At 44.5% G+C, this 27,858-nt stretch overlaps 1 long non-coding RNA gene across 1 annotated transcript in view; it reads left to right on the forward strand.

Annotated features, from left to right (window-relative positions):
• The window catches only part of LOC125960643 (uncharacterized), a 43,060-nt gene that overhangs the window by 8,963 nt on the left and 6,239 nt on the right, over nt 1–27,858 (forward strand). Inside the window, exons 2-3 of the long non-coding RNA XR_007470510.1 lie at nt 5,467–5,575; nt 19,706–19,814. This is a non-coding gene — a long non-coding RNA (uncharacterized LOC125960643). The remainder of the gene's footprint in view (nt 1–5,466; nt 5,576–19,705; nt 19,815–27,858) is intronic.

A 27,858-nucleotide genomic window follows, 5' to 3' on the forward strand; every position in this document is an offset into this window, starting at 1 on the left:
TTCAAAGGAGAAACTGGCCTGTGATTCTATTCTTGTAATATTCTTTATAGATTTTTTTTAAGATTCTATACTTTATTTTTTATTTATTTATTTTTGGCTGCATTGGGTCTTCATTGCTGCATGCGAGCTTTCTCTAGTTTCGGCGAGCGGGGGTCTATTCTTTGTTGCGGTGACTAGGCTTCTCATTGCAGCCTTCTGACCCATGGGCTTCTGACCCCATTCATCGGTGCTACTTCAGTTCCTTACCCCTTCCCTTCTGACCCTGGGCGGTGAAATCCTCTTTCTGCGGCTGGCCTGCGGCAGAAAGTCAATGAGGCAAGAGTAGGCTTGGAGTATCCAAGGAGCAGAAAGGATGTCAGCGTGTGGAAAACAGAGCGAGCAAATTGGAGAGGAGAAGGAAACAGTCAGAGAGGAAACAGACACCCAGATTTCTAGGTCTGTGGAGGCACTCTGAGGACTTTGCATTTTCTGTGAAGAAGCCATTGAAGAAATTTGAGTGACATGATCTGACTTATGTTTTAACAAGATCTCTCTGGATGCCACGCTGATTAGAGACTGTAGGAGAGCAAGGACAAGGCCCAGAAGACCAACAGTTGATTCAAAGAACTGATTACTCAAACATGGTCCCCCTCCTCAGTGAAGACGCAGAGCAGGAATTGGCAAATAATGGCCACGAATCAAATCAGGCTCTCAGCCTGGATCTGTGGGACTGTGAGCTAATAATGGTTCTCACGTTTAGAAAGCTTGTTGAAGAGGAAAGAGGAGGAGAAGCTACAGAAACTCTATATGGCCCACAAAGCCTAAGATCTTTAAAATCCAGAAAATGCTTTCCAACACCTGACGTAAAGCATGTGGCTGGTAGGAGGTCCTCAACCAAATTTGGAAGAGGAATACATGAGTCAGTTAGTTCCTGAAAACACTGTAAAGTGATAGGTGTCAAGAAACATTTACCCCTTCACCCTTAACCTTCACAAATGATGCCTGTTCCATTGAGCTGTTGAAAAATACATTCTGGCTTTCAAAAACATAACCCAGAGGGCATTTTCTCACATAGGCAAGGTCATAAACAACTGTCAAGTGAAGCTGAAATAGCAACAAATCAAATAATAACAAAAAACAGTTTTACAGATTTTTAAATCTTACAAAGCATTTTCATGTTCATTATCTAATTTAATCCTCAAATCAACGTCATGAGATAGTTATAATTTCCCCATTAGAAATGACCACATATGAAATCCTTAGTGATTGCTCAAGAAAAGCTGAAATCTTGAGTGTTACATCTATTAAGGCCATGGTTGGGTGTTTTCCCATGGGAACATTGGATGCTAAAATCCACAGGGATTTTCAGCTCAAGATGGCAGACTAGGAAATATATTTACTTTCTGTTCCTCCTGAAACCATATCTAAATAAAACTGTAGAAATACCAAAATTAATCAACCAATAAAAGCCAAGATATTTTGGAAGTCATCAACCACAGAAAGATTTCAACACATTTCGAGAAGGCAAACAATGAAACGGAGGAGCCATGAATAAAATAATGAAGAAAAAAAGGCTGAGCCTAAGTAAGGTCTGCACAAAGTCACTCAGCTTTTGCTGAGCTCTGGTTATAGTCAAGGGCAGAGGAAAGAAGAGGGGCTGAAAACAAGGAGACAAACGTCATTTTAGGAAAAACACTTCATTTAATGAGCTCCAGGGAACACTCAGCCTGCTGCCATACTAACTCATGAATTACAATGGATTGTTGGTAAGCAAGACAAGAAAACAGGGAAGAAACAAAAATCAAGACACTGTTTCTAACTGAACTCTTCTCAAATGAGATCGAGGAATTATGGTTCAATGCCACAGCTGTAAATCATTTCTGCTCTTGGAGAGGTTACAAAGGGCTTATAATATTTCCCTTTTTTTCAGACAGAATTTAGGTCTGAGCAAAAGCTTTTGTGTCCTTCAACCCCAAAATTTATTGGGGATGGAAGCCCAGATTTGCTGGGAAATACCATAAAAAGAATCTCATGAGCAGAGGGTCAAACTGATTTTGGAATATATGAATTAAGCCCAGTGTGAGTTTCAATAGATTTATATATATATATATATATATATATATATATATACATTTTTACTGATCTATATGGTTTTGGGTTCTGAAACTTCTATATGTCTCATGCGTGATACATAACAGACAATGTCAGCCCAGGAGGGAGAAAACACTCCAATGAAGCAAGCCAAAGAAACAAGTTTTAAGCAAGGTCAAGTGATGTATAGACCACGATTGTTCAATTCCTACCTGTCATGCTGAAGCTTCCAGCTCCTGAATAACAACACGTGCTTCCCTTGTCCTAGACAGCCAAGAGTACGTCTCCTCCCTTGGGCATAAGAATCCCTAGAGTTACATATGTGTAGTAAAGAGTGGACCCAGCTGTCATACTCACAATGACCAAATTGTGTTGATCGTACTTTATACCAATACATCGCTCCACGCTGAAGTTGCAATAAATGATATAGTTGCTTTCTAGACATGAATGAGACGCCTTACTGGATATACTCCAGGAAGGCCAGAGAAGCTGGCTTCTAATCCATACGGAACAATTCACTGGTGAATTTCTTTCAGGATAGCCCATGATTTATCTAGAATATCATCTTTACATATCTGGATCCTTCAAACTAGACAAAGGGAAAATACGGGCTTCAAGCCTCAATTCGAAATATGGAATGGTGCCATGCTGACAACTGGTGGTCCCTGACCTGTATCTTCTGAGATTAGAACACAGTGTGGTGGATGACCAATTCAGGCGTTGAACAAAAGAAGACCTCCTACAGGGCAGTGTAGCTGTTCGTTACAGGTATGGCACTTAGGGCTAAGTACCATAAGGACTACAAGAAAAAAAAAAACAAGTAACACATGAAGCATATACGATAAGGAGGCACCACAGTCCAGAGCACAAGCTCTGGAATCACACAGGCTTGGATCGAATCCCGGCTAAGCCACTACCGTCTATATACCCTGAAGGACAGGCCAAGGGTTAAATGTTCTTTTACCAAATTTCAAACAAGAAGTGAAGAAAGAACCTATCTGCCAGGAAGGGACATCGTGGGCTGCAGCATCCAGTCGGATCAAGGCTCTGCATCTCCTGTTCAGAAACCTTGGCCACCTGGCTCATGGTGATGCTGGCAGCTGAGCAGCCCTGGAGAAGGCGATCCTGTCTCCAGGTCTCGCAGAGGAGCTGGGGAGGTCTCCGGACGAGGTGGCCCACACCCTGGTAAGCTCTGGCTGCCTCCTGCCCTCAGGTCTGAGCAGGCTCTGGCCTCTGGGCCCCGTGGTGGGGAAGGCCTGGCAGATACATACGCAGGGCTGAGGGGCCTGCAGAGCCAGTCCCCAGGAAGGGTGAGCTCTGGAGGAGGCTTCCACAGTCCCCAACAGTCTCCGCATGGTGGCCCAGCTGGTGCCAAACACCTGCCACCCACATCCAGACGTCCCAGCCACTAGAAAGTCCAGAAGGGGCCCCGCCCTTTGCCTTTGGGCCGGGGTTAAGCCACCAGCTGGGCTTGCATGTGACCCCTGCCTCACCCCCTGCCCCGCCCGCTCTTTCTCTGTGACACGTACAATGGATATGTCATAAAGCCAGGCAGAGCCAGTGCTATAAATTCAGAGGAGTTAGAATCTAGGAAGAGGCTCTCCCACTTTCACTCTCTGCTCTCAGATCAGGCAGGCAGTACCTCTAATATGGAAGCTATGGACACCACACCTCCTTCACATGCTGTCCTCTTCCATTCTGCTCCTGTTTTCCCCAGCACCCCATTTACGGCTTTGGCGGGCATCGGTGCTTCAGCAGAAAGCACGTCAGACCCCGAACCTATGGACACCACACCTCCTTCATACGCTGTCATCTTCCATTCTGCTCCTGTTTTCCCCAGCACCCCATTTACGGCTTTGGCGGGCGTCGGTGCTTCAGCAGGAAGCACGTCAGACCCCGAACCTATGGACACCACACCTCCTTCATACGCTGTCATCTTCCATTCTGCTCCTGTTTTCCCCAGCACCCCATTTACGGCTTTGGCGGGCATCGGTGCTTCAGCAGGAAGCACGTCAGACCCCGAACCTATGGACACCACACCTCCCTCACACGCTGTCATCTTCCATTCTGCTCCTGTTTTCCCCAGCACCCCATTTACGGCTCTGATGGGCATCGGTGCTTCAGCAGGAAGCACATCAGACCCCGAACCTATGGACACCACACCTCCCTCACACGCTGTCATCTTCCATTCTGCTCCTGTTTTCCCCAGCACCCCATTTACGGCTTTGATGGGCATCGGTGCTTCAGCAGGAAGCACGTCAGACCCCGAACCTATGGACACCACACCTCCTTCACACGCTATCATCTTCCATTCTGCTCCTGTTTTCCCCAGCACCCCATTTTCGGCCCTGGCGGGCATTGGTGCTTCAGCAGGAAGCACGACAGACCCCGAACCTATGGACACCACACCTCCTTCACACGCTGTCATCTTCCATTCTGCTCCTGTTTTCCCCAGCACCCCATTTACGGCCCCGGCGGGCATCGATGCTTCACCAGGAAGCATGTCAGACCCCGAACCTATGGACACCACACCTCCTTCACATGCTGTCATCTTCTATTCTGCTCCTGTTTTCTCCAGCAACCCATTTACGCCTTTGGTGGGTATCGGTGCCTCAGTAGTCAGCACGTCAGACCCCGAACCTATGGACACCACACCTCCTTCCCAGGCTGTCATCTTCCATCCTGCTCCTCTTTACCCCAGCACCCCATTTACGGCTTAGGCCGGCAGTGGTGCTTCAGCAGGCAGCACCTCTAACACCAAAGCTATGGACACCACACCTCCTTCCCAGGGTGTCATTTTCCAGTCTGCCCTGTCTCCAAGTAGAACCACTACCCATTTCACACCGCTGTTCCAAGTTCTGGGAACACACCACCCAGTGATAGCAATGCCTCAGCCCATGCCTCGACTCATTTTCCTGCAACGTGAGCCAACAGATAGACCAACACTTCAAAGTTATTGCAGAAAGTTGAGTAAGTTATACGCTTGGAATTTCATTTATTATTATTAACAAGCACAACTGTAGTGCTTAGACTATAACAAGTACTATTCTAAGGGCTTACCAAATATTAACTCACTTATTCCTCATAATGGCAACCCTAGAGGTAGGGAATATTCATAATGTTCACTTTTTTGGGGGAAACTGAGGCCCAGAGACGTTGAATAGCTTGCCTAATGCCACACAGTAAGTAGGTGGCAAAACCCGGGATTAAAACCAGACCGTCTAGACTTCCATCACTTTGCTGTGTTACCATACTATAAGTTGTGGTTAGGGAAGGAACTAAATTGACAAGACTCTGAACTAAAAGGAGAAGGGAGAAATGAGAAAATGAGTGATCCTAGAAACTAGAGAAGATTTAGGCTCAGGAATTTCTGGTGATGAGACCTGGAAGAACAAGAACTTGGTTGGAATATTAACTTGGGGTAGTATCTGAATCCATGGAGAAATGGTTTTGTTTTCTGTAAGATTTAGAAAGGTCAGTTGGATGAAGATTAATGAAGACAAAAGTAGAAAGGAAAAGAAAAAGGTGCCTTAAGGGAGACATAACCGCTTCCCTCTACGTACCCACAGGTGGGGTCCTGTGGGAAAGGATGGAGCTCTCTCTACCGGGTTGGTCACCAGGCTGAACAAGGAGAAACATGGCAACCATTGTACTGGTTTTGATGATCTCTCAAAACCAAGGCTTCAGTTTCCAAGAACGACCTACGGTAGCATAACTAGTGTGTGTCACACATGCCACTAAGTGTGTTTCCAGTCACACATTTTAATTGGAGAAATACTTCCTATGAGGTAGGCATTAGTTCCCTATGGTTGTTGTAACAAATGACTACAAATGTGCTTGCTTCTAACAAAACACACTTATTTTCTTATGGTTCTGGAAGACAGAGGTCCAAAACCAGTTTCCCTGGGCTGAAACCAGAAGTCGACAGGGCCATCCATCCTCCTTCTAGAGGCTCTAAGTGAGAATCTGTTTCCTCGCCAGCATTCCTTCACTTCTGGCCACATCAATGCAACCCCAACTTCGTCATCACATTCTCTTTGGAGTATAAATTCCCTCTGCCTCTCTCTTACGAGAACACCAGTGGTTATATTTGGGCCCATCCAGGTAGTCCAGGAGAATCTTCCCATCTGAGAACCATTACTTTCATCCCACTGGCAAAGTGCCTTCTGCCATTTAAGGTGACATTCACAGGTTCTGGAGAGTAGAATGTGGACATTTGGGGGCAATGGTATTATTCAGTCTACTACAAGGTAGATACTATTATCTTTCTCAGATGTAGGAAATGACGTTTAGGGAAGTAGTTTGTCTCAGGTCTACAATTTCCAGAGTAGAGACTTAAATTCTGCCACTGACACTTTAGGACACACCCTAAACAACTTTAATCTGTGTCCTTAACTACTGCATAATCCTTGGTTAAGAGTCACACTTAGGTATCAAGACCCAATTGAATACAACACAAGTACTGTCTCCTCTTTCACTATGTTTGCCTGGTGTACTGATGAATCTTGCCCAGAGAAGAAGAGTTCAGAAAACTGTCATGCAGGTTTACGAAGAGAAAGCATTTACTGTTTGACGTGCCCGGAGTAACGGAAGGCTTTTTCAAATAAAATATGCCACCAAATAGTCAAGTGTCACAACAGAGGTAACCCCGTGGGAGTCACGAGGAGACTAAAATTATCTCCAATTGTGCAGGAGAGAAAAGTTTCACTGAAGGCAGGTGTAGTTCAGCTAAGCCCTACAGCACAGAAGTAGGAATGTGGGTATGTACGAATGGGAAACAGTTTAATGCAGAATGGATGAGAAATATGCATTCGACCTATTCTAAAACAACTGGCTTATTAACTCAGTAAATCGATTTGGTCAGTCAAACTAGCTTTAGCTGATTACTTATCCAGGGAATAGCTGTTTAGAGTAATTTTTGTGATAGAACAGTAAATAAAATGGTTGAACTATAGCTTTAGGCTTGCTAAGTGAAATAGATTGCTCTAGATGATTTTCAAGTGACTTACTTGGTAGTACTCACGAAATTGGGGGTTAACAATTGCTTAAGAAAACAAAGAGAATTGATTTTAAATAAAATAGTTACTGTGTAAACTATCTGTTCAGTAGCTCATGTTAAACGGATGTTTAGAATCCCCATTGGACAACCAACTACTTTTTTGCAAATGGCAATGTGAATTGCTCTCGCATAAACTATAGCAATGACCACCTATCTAATTTGTTGTCCAAACCAGAAATCTTCTAACAATACTGGTGTCCTAATAAAAATAAGCACGAAGGGAACACACACTGGGTGTCTCCCGTGTGCCTGTGCATGCATCTATATCTCACTGAAGCCCCATAACAGCCCCCAAGAGAGGGACTCTGAGTGTCCCCATGCTGCTTGTGGAGAAACAGGCACAGGAAGGTTCAATAGTCTATCTACCTAATATCACACAGAGGGTGGGAGAGCCCGTTTTTAAACCACCTGCCTCCAATTCCAGGTGCCTGGAGCCAGACTCAGCCTACAGCTCTCTTCTGCTGGCCTGGAGGTGAAACAAGGTGTCATGATTAATCAAATCCCGTCTTCACTCATCAAGGTAGCTTGAACACCTGCACGTCCTCCAAGTGGCATGTAGCATAAGCAATAAGATGTTTGCCCCGTGATTGTCCAGGAACTTGGAATCAGCTGTGCCTGGTTAGGCTGAGCTGGTTTAGAGTGGAGAGGACCACCGATCTTCCACTTGGGCAAGTGCCTTTTGACCTCCTGCCATCAGAGGGACGAAAACTCCAGCCTGAGAATGTGGTGAGGCCTGTAGCCTAGTTAGGCCAGCTCAGAACAATGATGAGCACACGTTTTTCCAATCACCTTTCCTCACGCTCCCCATGCCTCATACTGCCCTGCTTCTTTATTCTTTATCCCACAGATACCCAAAGCCCCTTGCCTTTGGGGAGGCAGATTTGAGACCTATTGTCACGTCACGTCCTCGCTTGGCTGCCCTGTGAATAAACCTCCTCTTTGCTGCAAACCTCAGCATTTCAGTGTTTTGGCTTGCTGCGCCTCAGACAGAATGGTTGGGAGCAGTGATACAGGTCCCTTGTCTGTGAGGGAAGCTGGTTCCTAGTAGTCACGTTGTGGATGTATTCTCCTCTCGGGTGGGGGTGCGGAGACATCCTGCTCTTCCGGAAAGGGAGAAACACAGGTGCCAAACCCTTGCCCTCAGCGTCACCGTCACCTAGGAGCTCGTTAGAAGCACAGAATCCAGGCCCCACCCAGAACTACTGAATACCAGCCTGCATTTAACAAGATCCCCAAGAGAGGCATACCCATATTAAAGTTGGAGAGGCACCAAGCTGTCATCGTCTTCTCCGCAGCTAATGAAAACGAAGCAAAGATTCATCCCGAGCTGACTCTGCCTCAGTCACCTGGATATCACATGAGCTCATTTAATCCTCCCCAGAACCTGCAAATGAGACTGAGGGTCAGAGTGCTCTAGCACCCAAGGTTCCATAAAAGAGCATGACCAAGGCTCACTGGAGCCCAGACTTCCAAAAAAGAAGGCTCCTGAGCACAGCATGGCACCACCGCAGCCCAAACCGTGGGCCTCAAGGGTAGGCTAGGCTCACCACGCACAGTTCACACCATTCGACAGATGCTCACAGCAGACCACAAGGCAATATGAGAAGTAACTTCTGATTGTGGAATCTCTGAATTTTGAGATTTAAAGAAAAAAAATCTGTTTTCGGGGGATGGTTAAAACAGTTCTACCAAGGAGTAAAGAGAGGGCATCTCAAGGCCCCTTCTGGACTAAGAATTTAATGCCTACTTATTGAGAAATGCTCCGTGCATTTGCTCAGCCCTACGTCAAGATGAAGTTCTCTGTGCCCTAGAAGCTTAGGTTCTAAAAAGGCCACAGAAATGGGTGAGACCTAAAAAATGCCACAACAATGCAACGGCCTTAATCAGACTGTCTTTGCTTTGCCTTGCTTACAAGTCACTGACTTTAAACTGAATATGGTGTCATGTCTTTATGTTTCTTGAAGCTTTTTTTTTTTTTCAAAAGATCATATAAAGATTTTCTTCCATGGTAAGACTTTTATATTGTATTTTTCTTAAACTGGACTGTGGTACATTTACCCTCCATCAGATGATTGCTTATAACTCACCTTGCTTTATTAAGAATACCGCTAGAGGCTTCTATGTCCCTACTAAAAAAAAATACATTTTCAGGACGATTCAAACCAACGAGAATCCAAGATTTCAGAGCACAAGATAATGAAAATTCTCTCTATCCGCGTCTTTTACTGCTTTTAATCTGTTAACAGTCCCTAAGTGTGTCAGATGAAAGGTACTGTCACGGGAATTGACATCGTTAACAGCATTCCATACAGGTAAGTCTTGATTGTTCCAATTTCTCAAAAAGTTAGACACATTTACTGACTCTATGACATCTCTAGGGTGTGTGGAAGAAATAAAAAAGAGGCCTGTACAATGTATTTCTCAAAATATACACACAAATAGTTTGCACATACAAACAGGGAAACCTTATAAATAATGTATGGGGAGCAAAGTATCGTCGGTAACGGAACTACTCATTTCGAAAGACAACACTGTCACCAAGTGTCCCCTCACCAAAACTGACTGGGAATTTTTAGGGGCCACCAAACCAGAGGTGGAGATTTTTAGGCACATTCTTGCCAGAAAAGAGAGCCTAGGGCTTAAACCACTCAACTTGTTGGCACCAATGCCAGGGCAACCCAAGCAAGTGGATATACAAGCCTACGTAACGCTTGGAAGTAGGAAGCTTTGGGGGACTACACCTGGACTGGTACTGGCCTCCCTCCCCAAAGGGACAAGGAGAGCAGAAACCTGGATGGAGTCAAGAGAGAGAAAAAAGAAAGGCAAGGCTGGGTATGGAGCAACGTGTGGATCCAGGAACATGTGTCTCAGAACTGCCGGGGCTCTGCAGACCAGCTGCATCCCCATTCTCCTTGACCCTCATTGGTATAATGAACTCAGGGTGGGTGCATCCCGGCTGCCAAGTCACTTCCACCTGTCCATGGAGTTGACAGTTACTTGCTCACAGTGAACCAACCTCTCTGGACCTAACAGCTACTGCAGGAGGCGGTAGTGGAGAAAAAGGTGACGACAACGACCAGATGCGAAAGAGGAAGAGACGTCCAGTGGACCGACTGGGTGGACTGATGGTGTGGGGTTAAGTCTGCAGAGCTAAAGGGCCCAGATGTAGAAAAGGGAAGGGGAACCATGAGGATATGGTCAAGCCCCATCGTATGGATGGTTCATCCATATGTTGTATGCAAATTTCATTCAATTTGCTCTGAGTGAACAAGAGAGAACAAAATTATGCTTTAAACCATGTCAGTGACTTTATTTACCATCTCATTTGATGAGCTCATAGCCCAGGGCCAGAGGGAAATGGGAGCTGTGAGTCTGCCATCTCTCAGGAAGTCTCAGGCCTCAGAGACCCCTCAGAGCCAAACTACTTCACCTTTTGCACTTTTCAAGCAACGTTATTCCTAAGCGCGAGTCACCCTCTTCATCAGGTTCTCCAACAAACAGCAATCTCTCCCAATGAGAGAGCAAAAATGGGCTACTTTGGCTTGCTGAGGCACAATAGGTAGTTCTCCAAAATGGTACCTGCCTGGGGGATTTTTCAAGAAAATTAAGCATCAGTGGTGATTTGTTTGTCTTCACATAACGTATGACCCAGATATGCTGAGAAATAAGAAAAGGACAAACGAATCAAGGGCAGCTGATCCAAGGAGGCAAGGGGCAACTTCCACAGCCTACGTGGAAAGCTAGAGGGAGGGACCATCCAGCTGGTGGGAGCTGAAGACAGGTGCCAGTCCTCCTTGGGCTCGGGATGCCACCCCCTCTTCCTACATCTTCACGCTCTCCTTCTCTTTTGGCCCCTCCCAGCCATATTAAAGAGCCACAAGGAAATGCTCTCCTCCATTCCATTCTCCTGTCCTCCTATCCACCCCTCCCTTCTTTCCCTTTGCCATCAATTTCTTGACTTGCCCCCCATTTCTCCCCTCCCATCTACACTGTGATCTGGTTTCTGCCCCACTACTCTCGTGAAACTGATCTCCTTGAAGCCCCCAATGATTTCTCCGTTGACAAGTCCAGGGGACTACTTCTCAATCCTTATCTTTGTGACCGCCAAGCCGAGTTAGATCTTAAACAACGTCTCTGTCTTGAAAATCTCTTCCCTTGGCTTCCGCGCCACCTTTCCTTTTCTTTTCATGAGACTGATCACAACCAGTGCTGCAGATTCCATCGAATTAAGGAATGCTGTTGCCTACATGTGTGAATGAGCTGTGAGTAAAGTACTGAAGTAGAGGACACCTAAAGTGAAACGTCTTCATGAAGGTCCACGTGGCTGAGCAGCAAGTTAACTTTTCATACATGTGCTAAAGAAGAAGAGTTGGGTTTTACTTTATTTACTTTTCCCTGGACTGTGTTGAATGACTATCATCTACAAGTTCAGCCTACTTTTTGCTGAGGATTAATGCACTGGGAGAGCTGAGAGAAAACTGAACAATAGAGCTGTCTTTTTCTTGACCAGTTCACCTTAGTTTCCCAAACTCTAAGTCTTTCCCGAATTCTTTCTCCTTTTTATTGTAGTAAAATGAACATAACACAAAATTCACCATTTGGATCATTTTACAATTCACTGTACCATTCAGTGGAATTTACTACTGTCACAATGTTGTGCAACTATCACCACTGCCGAGCTGCAAAACATCTTCATCAACCAAGAGGAAACCTACACCCATTTTAAGGAGTCATTCCCTAGTTCCCTCTCTTCCAAACCCCTGGCAACCACGAATGTAGAATCTTTTCTGTGTGTATGGATTTGCCACTGCTGGACATTTCATATAAATGGAACCATACAATATGTAGCCTTCTTTCACTTAGTTGCATCCATCATGTAGCATGTATGAGAAATCCACTCACTGTTATGGCTGAATCCTTCATACCGTTTGAATACAAAATTAAAAATACGTTGAGAGTGAAGCTCTGTTTTAATGGCACATCTATTAGGCCAATTCATTGAAAGAAGCTGAAGATGGAAATATTGTTGTGAAATGATAATCGTTGAGAAGCCTCAGCCAATTCGATAATGAAAAGTTTGGGAAATGTTGCAAAAAATTATCTGCTTTATATTAAAAGCCTATTAAACAAGGATGCAGGAGATTGTCTTTTTCTTGCAGGTAACTTAAATGAGGCAGAAAGAAATAACTGCCCTTTAAAACACATTTTGAAAGGATTCTCTTTATTCTTAATAGACGAATGGGAGTACAGGAAGTTCACATCCAATATGGACTCCCTGTCCAAACACTGTTTATCGTTCTAGCCACCACTATCGAATTATATTTCTTGAGGGTAAGGCAGCTCAATTCCTGCATATTACTTTCTAAAATTCGTCCATCAAATCCATTACTACAGTATAAACAAGAGTTGTTCATGTTGAAGTGCACTTCAACTATCAGGTATAAAGAACCCCCAGTAAGAAAAAGAATCCTATATCTCTTGCCAGAATGTGGTCAGCTCTGGGGTGCTCTGCTAGCTGAAAGACACATTCATTATTAAGAGGATAGAGGCTGTTTAAGAGGGATGAGAGCCAAAAAGTTTTAACTACATATATGTGTTAAGAACAGTGCTAGGTTATCTCATATTCTATATCAGTCAAGGCTCACCATTTTACATACGTGAAAAGCAAAGTTAAAAGTGTATTAGTAGGGCTTCCCTGTTGGCGCACTGGTTAAGGATCCACCTGCCAGTGCACGGGACACACGTTTGAGCCCGGGTCCGGGAAGATCCCACATGGCGCGGAGCAACTAAGACCATGTGCCACAACTACTGAGCCTGCGTGCTAGAGCCCGTGAACCACAACTACTGAAGCCCACGCACCTAGACCCCGTGCTCAGCAACAACGAGAAGCCACCACAATGAGAAGCCCGCGTACTGCAACAAAGAGTAGCCCCTGCCCACCGCAACTAGGGAAAGCCTGTGCACAGCAACGAAGAGCCTAGGCAGCCAAAGATAAATAATTAAATACGTCTATTTAAAAAAAAAGTGTTTTAGTAACTTACTAAAAGACACGCAATCAGTAAACGTGAGCAGGAATTCAATCCCAAATCTGTCACACTGAAGTTTAAGCTAATACTTGAGATTAATAAAAACAGCACTAAATTAAAAGTTCAGAGATATTTTTTATTTCATACTTTCACTAATGCTCTTTGGAGATAAATCATTTCATTTATATGGGCCTTAGTTTTCACAACTATAATAGTTGGAAGCTTGACTAGATGATCTGTATGTCGTCTTCCAATTCTAAAATGTTCCACTAATTTGGATTGCTACAATAATTGCCCTTGCAATACATGCGTGCTGCCACCAAGTAGCAGTAGAGACTACTAGTTCCTTTTTTATCCCTAGTGGGGGTGCATTTTCACAGCAGACTTATCCGTCAATAGTACAACCTGTTAGTATAACTATAAGATAACAAAATAATCTGGTATTCTTTCCTGTAAAAGAGAAGCTTTACATTGTGTCTGGGAATCGTACCAGAATCACCTGTAGGTTTTTCAATAAGGAGGAAATCCTGAACCCATTGAATGAGAATCTTCAGAGACAGGACTTGGGCATCTGGAATTTTGGGCTCCCATCATTTGTATATTTTATTTCATTTTATTTTGGCCTATGTACAATATTTGTCACATCCTTTTGAATCTTTAAAAGTTTCTTTTTGTTTTAAATCTTAGAATATTCCATAATCTTCACCTACTTTTCATAAGGTGTTATCTGTTATGTTTATTCAATCTTGTGCTTCTCCTGGTTAAGACTTCTTTCTTTCCTTTTTTTTTTCGGGGCCCTGCCTCATGTCTTGCAGGATCTTAGTTCCCTGACCTGGGATTGGACCCCAGGGCCCCAGCAGTGAACACGCCATGTTCTAAACACTGGACCACCAGGGAAGTCCCAAGATTTCTGTTTTAAATGACTTTTCTCCCACTCTAATTCATTCCTGGGATCAGTTTCACGTTTGGACATTAAAGCAACCTTGCATTGCCAGAAGAATAAAGCTACTTTGATTCTGATATATGATTGTTTTACATACCATGGATATAGTTTGTGCTTCTCTTTACACATTTTGCATGCATGTTCAAAGGAGAAACTGGCCTGTGATTCTATTCTTGTAATATTCTTTATAGATTTTTTTTAAGATTCTATACTTTATTTTTTATTTATTTATTTTTGGCTGCATTGGGTCTTCATTGCTGCATGCGAGCTTTCTCTAGTTTCGGCGAGCGGGGGTCTATTCTTTGTTGCGGTGACTAGGCTTCTCATTGCAGCCTTCTGACCCATGGGCTTCTGACCCCATTCATCGGTGCTACTTCAGTTCCTTACCCCTTCCCTTCTGACCCTGGGCGGTGAAATCCTCTTTCTGCGGCTGGCCTGCGGCAGAAAGTCAATGAGGCAAGAGTAGGCTTGGAGTATCCAAGGAGCAGAAAGGATGTCAGCGTGTGGAAAACAGAGCGAGCAAATTGGAGAGGAGAAGGAAACAGTCAGAGAGGAAACAGACACCCAGATTTCTAGGTCTGTGGAGGCACTCTGAGGACTTTGCATTTTCTGTGAAGAAGCCATTGAAGAAATTTGAGTGACATGATCTGACTTATGTTTTAACAAGATCTCTCTGGATGCCACGCTGATTAGAGACTGTAGGAGAGCAAGGACAAGGCCCAGAAGACCAACAGTTGATTCAAAGAACTGATTACTCAAACATGGTCCCCCTCCTCAGTGAAGACGCAGAGCAGGAATTGGCAAATAATGGCCACGAATCAAATCAGGCTCTCAGCCTGGATCTGTGGGACTGTGAGCTAATAATGGTTCTCACGTTTAGAAAGCTTGTTGAAGAGGAAAGAGGAGGAGAAGCTACAGAAACTCTATATGGCCCACAAAGCCTAAGATCTTTAAAATCCAGAAAATGCTTTCCAACACCTGACGTAAACCATGTGGCTGGTAGGAGGTCCTCAACCAAATTTGGAAGAGGAATACATGAGTCAGTTAGTTCCTGAAAACACTGTAAAGTGATAGGTGTCAAGAAACATTTACCCCTTCACCCTTAACCTTCACAAATGATGCCTGTTCCATTGAGCTGTTGAAAAATACATTCTGGCTTTCAAAAACATAACCCAGAGGGCATTTTCTCACATAGGCAAGGTCATAAACAACTGTCAAGTGAAGCTGAAATAGCAACAAATCAAATAATAACAAAAAACAGTTTTACAGATTTTTAAATCTTACAAAGCATTTTCATGTTCATTATCTAATTTAATCCTCAAATCAACGTCATGAGATAGTTATAATTTCCCCATTAGAAATGACCACATATGAAATCCTTAGTGATTGCTCAAGAAAAGCTGAAATCTTGAGTGTTACATCTATTAAGGCCATGGTTGGGTGTTTTCCCATGGGAACATTGGATGCTAAAATCCACAGGGATTTTCAGCTCAAGATGGCAGACTAGGAAATATATTTACTTTCTGTTCCTCCTGAAACCATATCTAAATAAAACTGTAGAAATACCAAAATTAATCAACCAATAAAAGCCAAGATATTTTGGAAGTCATCAACCACAGAAAGATTTCAACACATTTCGAGAAGGCAAACAATGAAACGGAGGAGCCATGAATAAAATAATGAAGAAAAAAAGGCTGAGCCTAAGTAAGGTCTGCACAAAGTCACTCAGCTTTTGCTGAGCTCTGGTTATAGTCAAGGGCAGAGGAAAGAAGAGGGGCTGAAAACAAGGAGACAAACGTCATTTTAGGAAAAACACTTCATTTAATGAGCTCCAGGGAACACTCAGCCTGCTGCCATACTAACTCATGAATTACAATGGATTGTTGGTAAGCAAGACAAGAAAACAGGGAAGAAACAAAAATCAAGACACTGTTTCTAACTGAACTCTTCTCAAATGAGATCGAGGAATTATGGTTCAATGCCACAGCTGTAAATCATTTCTGCTCTTGGAGAGGTTACAAAGGGCTTATAATATTTCCCTTTTTTTCAGACAGAATTTAGGTCTGAGCAAAAGCTTTTGTGTCCTTCAACCCCAAAATTTATTGGGGATGGAAGCCCAGATTTGCTGGGAAATACCATAAAAAGAATCTCATGAGCAGAGGGTCAAACTGATTTTGGAATATATGAATTAAGCCCAGTGTGAGTTTCAATAGATTTATATATATATATATATATATATATATATATATACATTTTTACTGATCTATATGGTTTTGGGTTCTGAAACTTCTATATGTCTCATGCGTGATACATAACAGACAATGTCAGCCCAGGAGGGAGAAAACACTCCAATGAAGCAAGCCAAAGAAACAAGTTTTAAGCAAGGTCAAGTGATGTATAGACCACGATTGTTCAATTCCTACCTGTCATGCTGAAGCTTCCAGCTCCTGAATAACAACACGTGCTTCCCTTGTCCTAGACAGCCAAGAGTACGTCTCCTCCCTTGGGCATAAGAATCCCTAGAGTTACATATGTGTAGTAAAGAGTGGACCCAGCTGTCATACTCACAATGACCAAATTGTGTTGATCGTACTTTATACCAATACATCGCTCCACGCTGAAGTTGCAATAAATGATATAGTTGCTTTCTAGACATGAATGAGACGCCTTACTGGATATACTCCAGGAAGGCCAGAGAAGCTGGCTTCTAATCCATACGGAACAATTCACTGGTGAATTTCTTTCAGGATAGCCCATGATTTATCTAGAATATCATCTTTACATATCTGGATCCTTCAAACTAGACAAAGGGAAAATACGGGCTTCAAGCCTCAATTCGAAATATGGAATGGTGCCATGCTGACAACTGGTGGTCCCTGACCTGTATCTTCTGAGATTAGAACACAGTGTGGTGGATGACCAATTCAGGCGTTGAACAAAAGAAGACCTCCTACAGGGCAGTGTAGCTGTTCGTTACAGGTATGGCACTTAGGGCTAAGTACCATAAGGACTACAAGAAAAAAAAAAACAAGTAACACATGAAGCATATACGATAAGGAGGCACCACAGTCCAGAGCACAAGCTCTGGAATCACACAGGCTTGGATCGAATCCCGGCTAAGCCACTACCGTCTATATACCCTGAAGGACAGGCCAAGGGTTAAATGTTCTTTTACCAAATTTCAAACAAGAAGTGAAGAAAGAACCTATCTGCCAGGAAGGGACATCGTGGGCTGCAGCATCCAGTCGGATCAAGGCTCTGCATCTCCTGTTCAGAAACCTTGGCCACCTGGCTCATGGTGATGCTGGCAGCTGAGCAGCCCTGGAGAAGGCGATCCTGTCTCCAGGTCTCGCAGAGGAGCTGGGGAGGTCTCCGGACGAGGTGGCCCACACCCTGGTAAGCTCTGGCTGCCTCCTGCCCTCAGGTCTGAGCAGGCTCTGGCCTCTGGGCCCCGTGGTGGGGAAGGCCTGGCAGATACATACGCAGGGCTGAGGGGCCTGCAGAGCCAGTCCCCAGGAAGGGTGAGCTCTGGAGGAGGCTTCCACAGTCCCCAACAGTCTCCGCATGGTGGCCCAGCTGGTGCCAAACACCTGCCACCCACATCCAGACGTCCCAGCCACTAGAAAGTCCAGAAGGGGCCCCGCCCTTTGCCTTTGGGCCGGGGTTAAGCCACCAGCTGGGCTTGCATGTGACCCCTGCCTCACCCCCTGCCCCGCCCGCTCTTTCTCTGTGACACGTACAATGGATATGTCATAAAGCCAGGCAGAGCCAGTGCTATAAATTCAGAGGAGTTAGAATCTAGGAAGAGGCTCTCCCACTTTCACTCTCTGCTCTCAGATCAGGCAGGCAGTACCTCTAATATGGAAGCTATGGACACCACACCTCCTTCACATGCTGTCCTCTTCCATTCTGCTCCTGTTTTCCCCAGCACCCCATTTACGGCTTTGGCGGGCATCGGTGCTTCAGCAGAAAGCACGTCAGACCCCGAACCTATGGACACCACACCTCCTTCATACGCTGTCATCTTCCATTCTGCTCCTGTTTTCCCCAGCACCCCATTTACGGCTTTGGCGGGCGTCGGTGCTTCAGCAGGAAGCACGTCAGACCCCGAACCTATGGACACCACACCTCCTTCATACGCTGTCATCTTCCATTCTGCTCCTGTTTTCCCCAGCACCCCATTTACGGCTTTGGCGGGCATCGGTGCTTCAGCAGGAAGCACGTCAGACCCCGAACCTATGGACACCACACCTCCCTCACACGCTGTCATCTTCCATTCTGCTCCTGTTTTCCCCAGCACCCCATTTACGGCTCTGATGGGCATCGGTGCTTCAGCAGGAAGCACATCAGACCCCGAACCTATGGACACCACACCTCCCTCACACGCTGTCATCTTCCATTCTGCTCCTGTTTTCCCCAGCACCCCATTTACGGCTTTGATGGGCATCGGTGCTTCAGCAGGAAGCACGTCAGACCCCGAACCTATGGACACCACACCTCCTTCACACGCTATCATCTTCCATTCTGCTCCTGTTTTCCCCAGCACCCCATTTTCGGCCCTGGCGGGCATTGGTGCTTCAGCAGGAAGCACGACAGACCCCGAACCTATGGACACCACACCTCCTTCACACGCTGTCATCTTCCATTCTGCTCCTGTTTTCCCCAGCACCCCATTTACGGCCCCGGCGGGCATCGATGCTTCACCAGGAAGCATGTCAGACCCCGAACCTATGGACACCACACCTCCTTCACATGCTGTCATCTTCTATTCTGCTCCTGTTTTCTCCAGCAACCCATTTACGCCTTTGGTGGGTATCGATGCCTCAGTAGTCAGCACGTCAGACCCCGAACCTATGGACACCACACCTCCTTCCCAGGCTGTCATCTTCCATCCTGCTCCTCTTTACCCCAGCACCCCATTTACGGCTTAGGCCGGCAGTGGTGCTTCAGCAGGCAGCACCTCTAACACCAAAGCTATGGACACCACACCTCCTTCCCAGGGTGTCATTTTCCAGTCTGCCCTGTCTCCAAGTAGAACCACTACCCATTTCACACCGCTGTTCCAAGTTCTGGGAACACACCACCCAGTGATAGCAATGCCTCAGCCCATGCCTCGACTCATTTTCCTGCAACGTGAGCCAACAGATAGACCAACACTTCAAAGTTATTGCAGAAAGTTGAGTAAGTTATACGCTTGGAATTTCATTTATTATTATTAACAAGCACAACTGTAGTGCTTAGACTATAACAAGTACTATTCTAAGGGCTTACCAAATATTAACTCACTTATTCCTCATAATGGCAACCCTAGAGGTAGGGAATATTCATAATGTTCACTTTTTTGGGGGAAACTGAGGCCCAGAGACGTTGAATAGCTTGCCTAATGCCACACAGTAAGTAGGTGGCAAAACCCGGGATTAAAACCAGACCGTCTAGACTTCCATCACTTTGCTGTGTTACCATACTATAAGTTGTGGTTAGGGAAGGAACTAAATTGACAAGACTCTGAACTAAAAGGAGAAGGGAGAAATGAGAAAATGAGTGATCCTAGAAACTAGAGAAGATTTAGGCTCAGGAATTTCTGGTGATGAGACCTGGAAGAACAAGAACTTGGTTGGAATATTAACTTGGGGTAGTATCTGAATCCATGGAGAAATGGTTTTGTTTTCTGTAAGATTTAGAAAGGTCAGTTGGATGAAGATTAATGAAGACAAAAGTAGAAAGGAAAAGAAAAAGGTGCCTTAAGGGAGACATAACCGCTTCCCTCTACGTACCCACAGGTGGGGTCCTGTGGGAAAGGATGGAGCTCTCTCTACCGGGTTGGTCACCAGGCTGAACAAGGAGAAACATGGCAACCATTGTACTGGTTTTGATGATCTCTCAAAACCAAGGCTTCAGTTTCCAAGAACGACCTACGGTAGCATAACTAGTGTGTGTCACACATGCCACTAAGTGTGTTTCCAGTCACACATTTTAATTGGAGAAATACTTCCTATGAGGTAGGCATTAGTTCCCTATGGTTGTTGTAACAAATGACTACAAATGTGCTTGCTTCTAACAAAACACACTTATTTTCTTATGGTTCTGGAAGACAGAGGTCCAAAACCAGTTTCCCTGGGCTGAAACCAGAAGTCGACAGGGCCATCCATCCTCCTTCTAGAGGCTCTAAGTGAGAATCTGTTTCCTCGCCAGCATTCCTTCACTTCTGGCCACATCAATGCAACCCCAACTTCGTCATCACATTCTCTTTGGAGTATAAATTCCCTCTGCCTCTCTCTTACGAGAACACCAGTGGTTATATTTGGGCCCATCCAGGTAGTCCAGGAGAATCTTCCCATCTGAGAACCATTACTTTCATCCCACTGGCAAAGTGCCTTCTGCCATTTAAGGTGACATTCACAGGTTCTGGAGAGTAGAATGTGGACATTTGGGGGCAATGGTATTATTCAGTCTACTACAAGGTAGATACTATTATCTTTCTCAGATGTAGGAAATGACGTTTAGGGAAGTAGTTTGTCTCAGGTCTACAATTTCCAGAGTAGAGACTTAAATTCTGCCACTGACACTTTAGGACACACCCTAAACAACTTTAATCTGTGTCCTTAACTACTGCATAATCCTTGGTTAAGAGTCACACTTAGGTATCAAGACCCAATTGAATACAACACAAGTACTGTCTCCTCTTTCACTATGTTTGCCTGGTGTACTGATGAATCTTGCCCAGAGCAGAAGAGTTCAGAAAACTGTCATGCAGGTTTACGAAGAGAAAGCATTTACTGTTTGACGTGCCCGGAGTAACGGAAGGCTTTTTCAAATAAAATATGCCACCAAATAGTCAAGTGTCACAACAGAGGTAACCCCGTGGGAGTCACGAGGAGACTAAAATTATCTCCAATTGTGCAGGAGAGAAAAGTTTCACTGAAGGCAGGTGTAGTTCAGCTAAGCCCTACAGCACAGAAGTAGGAATGTGGGTATGTACGAATGGGAAACAGTTTAATGCAGAATGGATGAGAAATATGCATTCGACCTATTCTAAAACAACTGGCTTATTAACTCAGTAAATCGATTTGGTCAGTCAAACTAGCTTTAGCTGATTACTTATCCAGGGAATAGCTGTTTAGAGTAATTTTTGTGATAGAACAGTAAATAAAATGGTTGAACTATAGCTTTAGGCTTGCTAAGTGAAATAGATTGCTCTAGATGATTTTCAAGTGACTTACTTGGTAGTACTCACGAAATTGGGGGTTAACAATTGCTTAAGAAAACAAAGAGAATTGATTTTAAATAAAATAGTTACTGTGTAAACTATCTGTTCAGTAGCTCATGTTAAACGGATGTTTAGAATCCCCATTGGACAACCAACTACTTTTTTGCAAATGGCAATGTGAATTGCTCTCGCATAAACTATAGCAATGACCACCTATCTAATTTGTTGTCCAAACCAGAAATCTTCTAACAATACTGGTGTCCTAATAAAAATAAGCACGAAGGGAACACACACTGGGTGTCTCCCGTGTGCCTGTGCATGCATCTATATCTCACTGAAGCCCCATAACAGCCCCCAAGAGAGGGACTCTGAGTGTCCCCATGCTGCTTGTGGAGAAACAGGCACAGGAAGGTTCAATAGTCTATCTACCTAATATCACACAGAGGGTGGGAGAGCCCGTTTTTAAACCACCTGCCTCCAATTCCAGGTGCCTGGAGCCAGACTCAGCCTACAGCTCTCTTCTGCTGGCCTGGAGGTGAAACAAGGTGTCATGATTAATCAAATCCCGTCTTCACTCATCAAGGTAGCTTGAACACCTGCACGTCCTCCAAGTGGCATGTAGCATAAGCAATAAGATGTTTGCCCCGTGATTGTCCAGGAACTTGGAATCAGCTGTGCCTGGTTAGGCTGAGCTGGTTTAGAGTGGAGAGGACCACCGATCTTCCACTTGGGCAAGTGCCTTTTGACCTCCTGCCATCAGAGGGACGAAAACTCCAGCCTGAGAATGTGGTGAGGCCTGTAGCCTAGTTAGGCCAGCTCAGAACAATGATGAGCACACGTTTTTCCAATCACCTTTCCTCACGCTCCCCATGCCTCATACTGCCCTGCTTCTTTATTCTTTATCCCACAGATACCCAAAGCCCCTTGCCTTTGGGGAGGCAGATTTGAGACCTATTGTCACGTCACGTCCTCGCTTGGCTGCCCTGTGAATAAACCTCCTCTTTGCTGCAAACCTCAGCATTTCAGTGTTTTGGCTTGCTGCGCCTCAGACAGAATGGTTGGGAGCAGTGATACAGGTCCCTTGTCTGTGAGGGAAGCTGGTTCCTAGTAGTCACGTTGTGGATGTATTCTCCTCTCGGGTGGGGGTGCGGAGACATCCTGCTCTTCCGGAAAGGGAGAAACACAGGTGCCAAACCCTTGCCCTCAGCGTCACCGTCACCTAGGAGCTCGTTAGAAGCACAGAATCCAGGCCCCACCCAGAACTACTGAATACCAGCCTGCATTTAACAAGATCCCCAAGAGAGGCATACCCATATTAAAGTTGGAGAGGCACCAAGCTGTCATCGTCTTCTCCGCAGCTAATGAAAACGAAGCAAAGATTCATCCCGAGCTGACTCTGCCTCAGTCACCTGGATATCACATGAGCTCATTTAATCCTCCCCAGAACCTGCAAATGAGACTGAGGGTCAGAGTGGTCTAGCACCCAAGGTTCCATAAAAGAGCATGACCAAGGCTCACTGGAGCCCAGACTTCCAAAAAAGAAGGCTCCTGAGCACAGCATGGCACCACCGCAGCCCAAACCGTGGGCCTCAAGGGTAGGCTAGGCTCACCACGCACAGTTCACACCATTCGACAGATGCTCACAGCAGACCACAAGGCAATATGAGAAGTAACTTCTGATTGTGGAATCTCTGAATTTTGAGATTTAAAGAAAAAAAATCTGTTTTCGGGGGATGGTTAAAACAGTTCTACCAAGGAGTAAAGAGAGGGCATCTCAAGGCCCCTTCTGGACTAAGAATTTAATGCCTACTTATTGAGAAATGCTCCGTGCATTTGCTCAGCCCTACGTCAAGATGAAGTTCTCTGTGCCCTAGAAGCTTAGGTTCTAAAAAGGCCACAGAAATGGGTGAGACCTAAAAAATGCCACAACAATGCAACGGCCTTAATCAGACTGTCTTTGCTTTGCCTTGCTTACAAGTCACTGACTTTAAACTGAATATGGTGTCATGTCTTTATGTTTCTTGAAGCTTTTTTTTTTTTCAAAAGATCATATAAAGATTTTCTTCCATGGTAAGACTTTTATATTGTATTTTTCTTAAACTGGACTGTGGTACATTTACCCTCCATCAGATGATTGCTTATAACTCACCTTGCTTTATTAAGAATACCGCTAGAGGCTTCTATGTCCCTACTAAAAAAAAATACATTTTCAGGACGATTCAAACCAACGAGAATCCAAGATTTCAGAGCACAAGATAATGAAAATTCTCTCTATCCGCGTCTTTTACTGCTTTTAATCTGTTAACAGTCCCTAAGTGTGTCAGATGAAAGGTACTGTCACGGGAATTGACATCGTTAACAGCATTCCATACAGGTAAGTCTTGATTGTTCCAATTTCTCAAAAAGTTAGACACATTTACTGACTCTATGACATCTCTAGGGTGTGTGGAAGAAATAAAAAAGAGGCCTGTACAATGTATTTCTCAAAATATACACACAAATAGTTTGCACATACAAACAGGGAAACCTTATAAATAATGTATGGGGAGCAAAGTATCGTCGGTAACGGAACTACTCATTTCGAAAGACAACACTGTCACCAAGTGTCCCCTCACCAAAACTGACTGGGAATTTTTAGGGGCCACCAAACCAGAGGTGGAGATTTTTAGGCACATTCTTGCCAGAAAAGAGAGCCTAGGGCTTAAACCACTCAACTTGTTGGCACCAATGCCAGGGCAACCCAAGCAAGTGGATATACAAGCCTACGTAACGCTTGGAAGTAGGAAGCTTTGGGGGACTACACCTGGACTGGTACTGGCCTCCCTCCCCAAAGGGACAAGGAGAGCAGAAACCTGGATGGAGTCAAGAGAGAGAAAAAAGAAAGGCAAGGCTGGGTATGGAGCAACGTGTGGATCCAGGAACATGTGTCTCAGAACTGCCGGGGCTCTGCAGACCAGCTGCATCCCCATTCTCCTTGACCCTCATTGGTATAATGAACTCAGGGTGGGTGCATCCCGGCTGCCAAGTCACTTCCACCTGTCCATGGAGTTGACAGTTACTTGCTCACAGTGAACCAACCTCTCTGGACCTAACAGCTACTGCAGGAGGCGGTAGTGGAGAAAAAGGTGACGACAACGACCAGATGCGAAAGAGGAAGAGACGTCCAGTGGACCGACTGGGTGGACTGATGGTGTGGGGTTAAGTCTGCAGAGCTAAAGGGCCCAGATGTAGAAAAGGGAAGGGGAACCATGAGGATATGGTCAAGCCCCATCGTATGGATGGTTCATCCATATGTTGTATGCAAATTTCATTCAATTTGCTCTGAGTGAACAAGAGAGAACAAAATTATGCTTTAAACCATGTCAGTGACTTTATTTACCATCTCATTTGATGAGCTCATAGCCCAGGGCCAGAGGGAAATGGGAGCTGTGAGTCTGCCATCTCTCAGGAAGTCTCAGGCCTCAGAGACCCCTCAGAGCCAAACTACTTCACCTTTTGCACTTTTCAAGCAACGTTATTCCTAAGCGCGAGTCACCCTCTTCATCAGGTTCTCCAACAAACAGCAATCTCTCCCAATGAGAGAGCAAAAATGGGCTACTTTGGCTTGCTGAGGCACAATAGGTAGTTCTCCAAAATGGTACCTGCCTGGGGGATTTTTCAAGAAAATTAAGCATCAGTGGTGATTTGTTTGTCTTCACATAACGTATGACCCAGATATGCTGAGAAATAAGAAAAGGACAAACGAATCAAGGGCAGCTGATCCAAGGAGGCAAGGGGCAACTTCCACAGCCTACGTGGAAAGCTAGAGGGAGGGACCATCCAGCTGGTGGGAGCTGAAGACAGGTGCCAGTCCTCCTTGGGCTCGGGATGCCACCCCCTCTTCCTACATCTTCACGCTCTCCTTCTCTTTTGGCCCCTCCCAGCCATATTAAAGAGCCACAAGGAAATGCTCTCCTCCATTCCATTCTCCTGTCCTCCTATCCACCCCTCCCTTCTTTCCCTTTGCCATCAATTTCTTGACTTGCCCCCCATTTCTCCCCTCCCATCTACACTGTGATCTGGTTTCTGCCCCACTACTCTCGTGAAACTGATCTCCTTGAAGCCCCCAATGATTTCTCCGTTGACAAGTCCAGGGGACTACTTCTCAATCCTTATCTTTGTGACCGCCAAGCCGAGTTAGATCTTAAACAACGTCTCTGTCTTGAAAATCTCTTCCCTTGGCTTCCGCGCCACCTTTCCTTTTCTTTTCATGAGACTGATCACAACCAGTGCTGCAGATTCCATCGAATTAAGGAATGCTGTTGCCTACATGTGTGAATGAGCTGTGAGTAAAGTACTGAAGTAGAGGACACCTAAAGTGAAACGTCTTCATGAAGGTCCACGTGGCTGAGCAGCAAGTTAACCTTTCATACATGTGCTAAAGAAGAAGAGTTGGGTTTTACTTTATTTACTTTTCCCTGGACTGTGTTGAATGACTATCATCTACAAGTTCAGCCTACTTTTTGCTGAGGATTAATGCACTGGGAGAGCTGAGAGAAAACTGAACAATAGAGCTGTCTTTTTCTTGACCAGTTCACCTTAGTTTCCCAAACTCTAAGTCTTTCCCGAATTCTTTCTCCTTTTTATTGTAGTAAAATGAACATAACACAAAATTCACCATTTGGATCATTTTACAATTCACTGTACCATTCAGTGGAATTTACTACTGTCACAATGTTGTGCAACTATCACCACTGCCGAGCTGCAAAACATCTTCATCAACCAAGAGGAAACCTACACCCATTTTAAGGAGTCATTCCCTAGTTCCCTCTCTTCCAAACCCCTGGCAACCACGAATGTAGAATCTTTTCTGTGTGTATGGATTTGCCACTGCTGGACATTTCATATAAATGGAACCATACAATATGTAGCCTTCTTTCACTTAGTTGCATCCATCATGTAGCATGTATGAGAAATCCACTCACTGTTATGCCTGAATCCTTCATACCGTTTGAATACAAAATTAAAAATACGTTGAGAGTGAAGCTCTGTTTTAATGGCACATCTATTAGGCCAATTCATTGAAAGAAGCTGAAGATGGAAATATTGTTGTGAAATGATAATCGTTGAGAAGCCTCAGCCAATTCGATAATGAAAAGTTTGGGAAATGTTGCAAAAAATTATCTGCTTTATATTAAAAGCCTATTAAACAAGGATGCAGGAGATTGTCTTTTTCTTGCAGGTAACTTAAATGAGGCAGAAAGAAATAACTGCCCTTTAAAACACATTTTGAAAGGATTCTCTTTATTCTTAATAGACGAATGGGAGTACAGGAAGTTCACATCCAATATGGACTCCCTGTCCAAACACTGTTTATCGTTCTAGCCACCACTATCGAATTATATTTCTTGAGGGTAAGGCAGCTCAATTCCTGCATATTACTTTCTAAAATTCGTCCATCAAATCCATTACTACAGTATAAACAAGAGTTGTTCATGTTGAAGTGCACTTCAACTATCAGGTATAAAGAACCCCCAGTAAGAAAAAGAATCCTATATCTCTTGCCAGAATGTGGTCAGCTCTGGGGTGCTCTGCTAGCTGAAAGACACATTCATTATTAAGAGGATAGAGGCTGTTTAAGAGGGATGAGAGCCAAAAAGTTTTAACTACATATATGTGTTAAGAACAGTGCTAGGTTATCTCATATTCTATATCAGTCAAGGCTCACCATTTTACATACGTGAAAAGCAAAGTTAAAAGTGTATTAGTAGGGCTTCCCTGTTGGCGCACTGGTTAAGGATCCACCTGCCAGTGCACGGGACACACGTTTGAGCCCGGGTCCGGGAAGATCCCACATGGCGCGGAGCAACTAAGACCATGTGCCACAACTACTGAGCCTGTGTGCTAGAGCCCGTGAACCACAACTACTGAAGCCCACGCACCTAGACCCCGTGCTCAGCAACAACGAGAAGCCACCACAATGAGAAGCCCGCGTACTGCAACAAAGAGTAGCCCCTGCCCACCGCAACTAGGGAAAGCCTGTGCACAGCAACGAAGAGCCTAGGCAGCCAAAGATAAATAATTAAATACGTCTATTTAAAAAAAAAGTGTTTTAGTAACTTACTAAAAGACACGCAATCAGTAAACGTGAGCAGGAATTCAATCCCAAATCTGTCACACTGAAGTTTAAGCTAATACTTGAGATTAATAAAAACAGCACTAAATTAAAAGTTCAGAGATATTTTTTATTTCATACTTTCACTAATGCTCTTTGGAGATAAATCATTTCATTTATATGGGCCTTAGTTTTCACAACTATAATAGTTGGAAGCTTGACTAGATGATCTGTATGTCGTCTTCCAATTCTAAAATGTTCCACTAATTTGGATTGCTACAATAATTGCCCTTGCAATACATGCGTGCTGCCACCAAGTAGCAGTAGAGACTACTAGTTCCTTTTTTATCCCTAGTGGGGGTGCATTTTCACAGCAGACTTATCCGTCAATAGTACAACCTGTTAGTATAACTATAAGATAACAAAATAATCTGGTATTCTTTCCTGTAAAAGAGAAGC

Source organism: Orcinus orca, chromosome 12, assembly GCF_937001465.1.
Source record: "Orcinus orca chromosome 12, mOrcOrc1.1, whole genome shotgun sequence".
In the NCBI taxonomy this organism is placed as follows: domain Eukaryota; kingdom Metazoa; phylum Chordata; class Mammalia; order Artiodactyla; family Delphinidae; genus Orcinus; species Orcinus orca.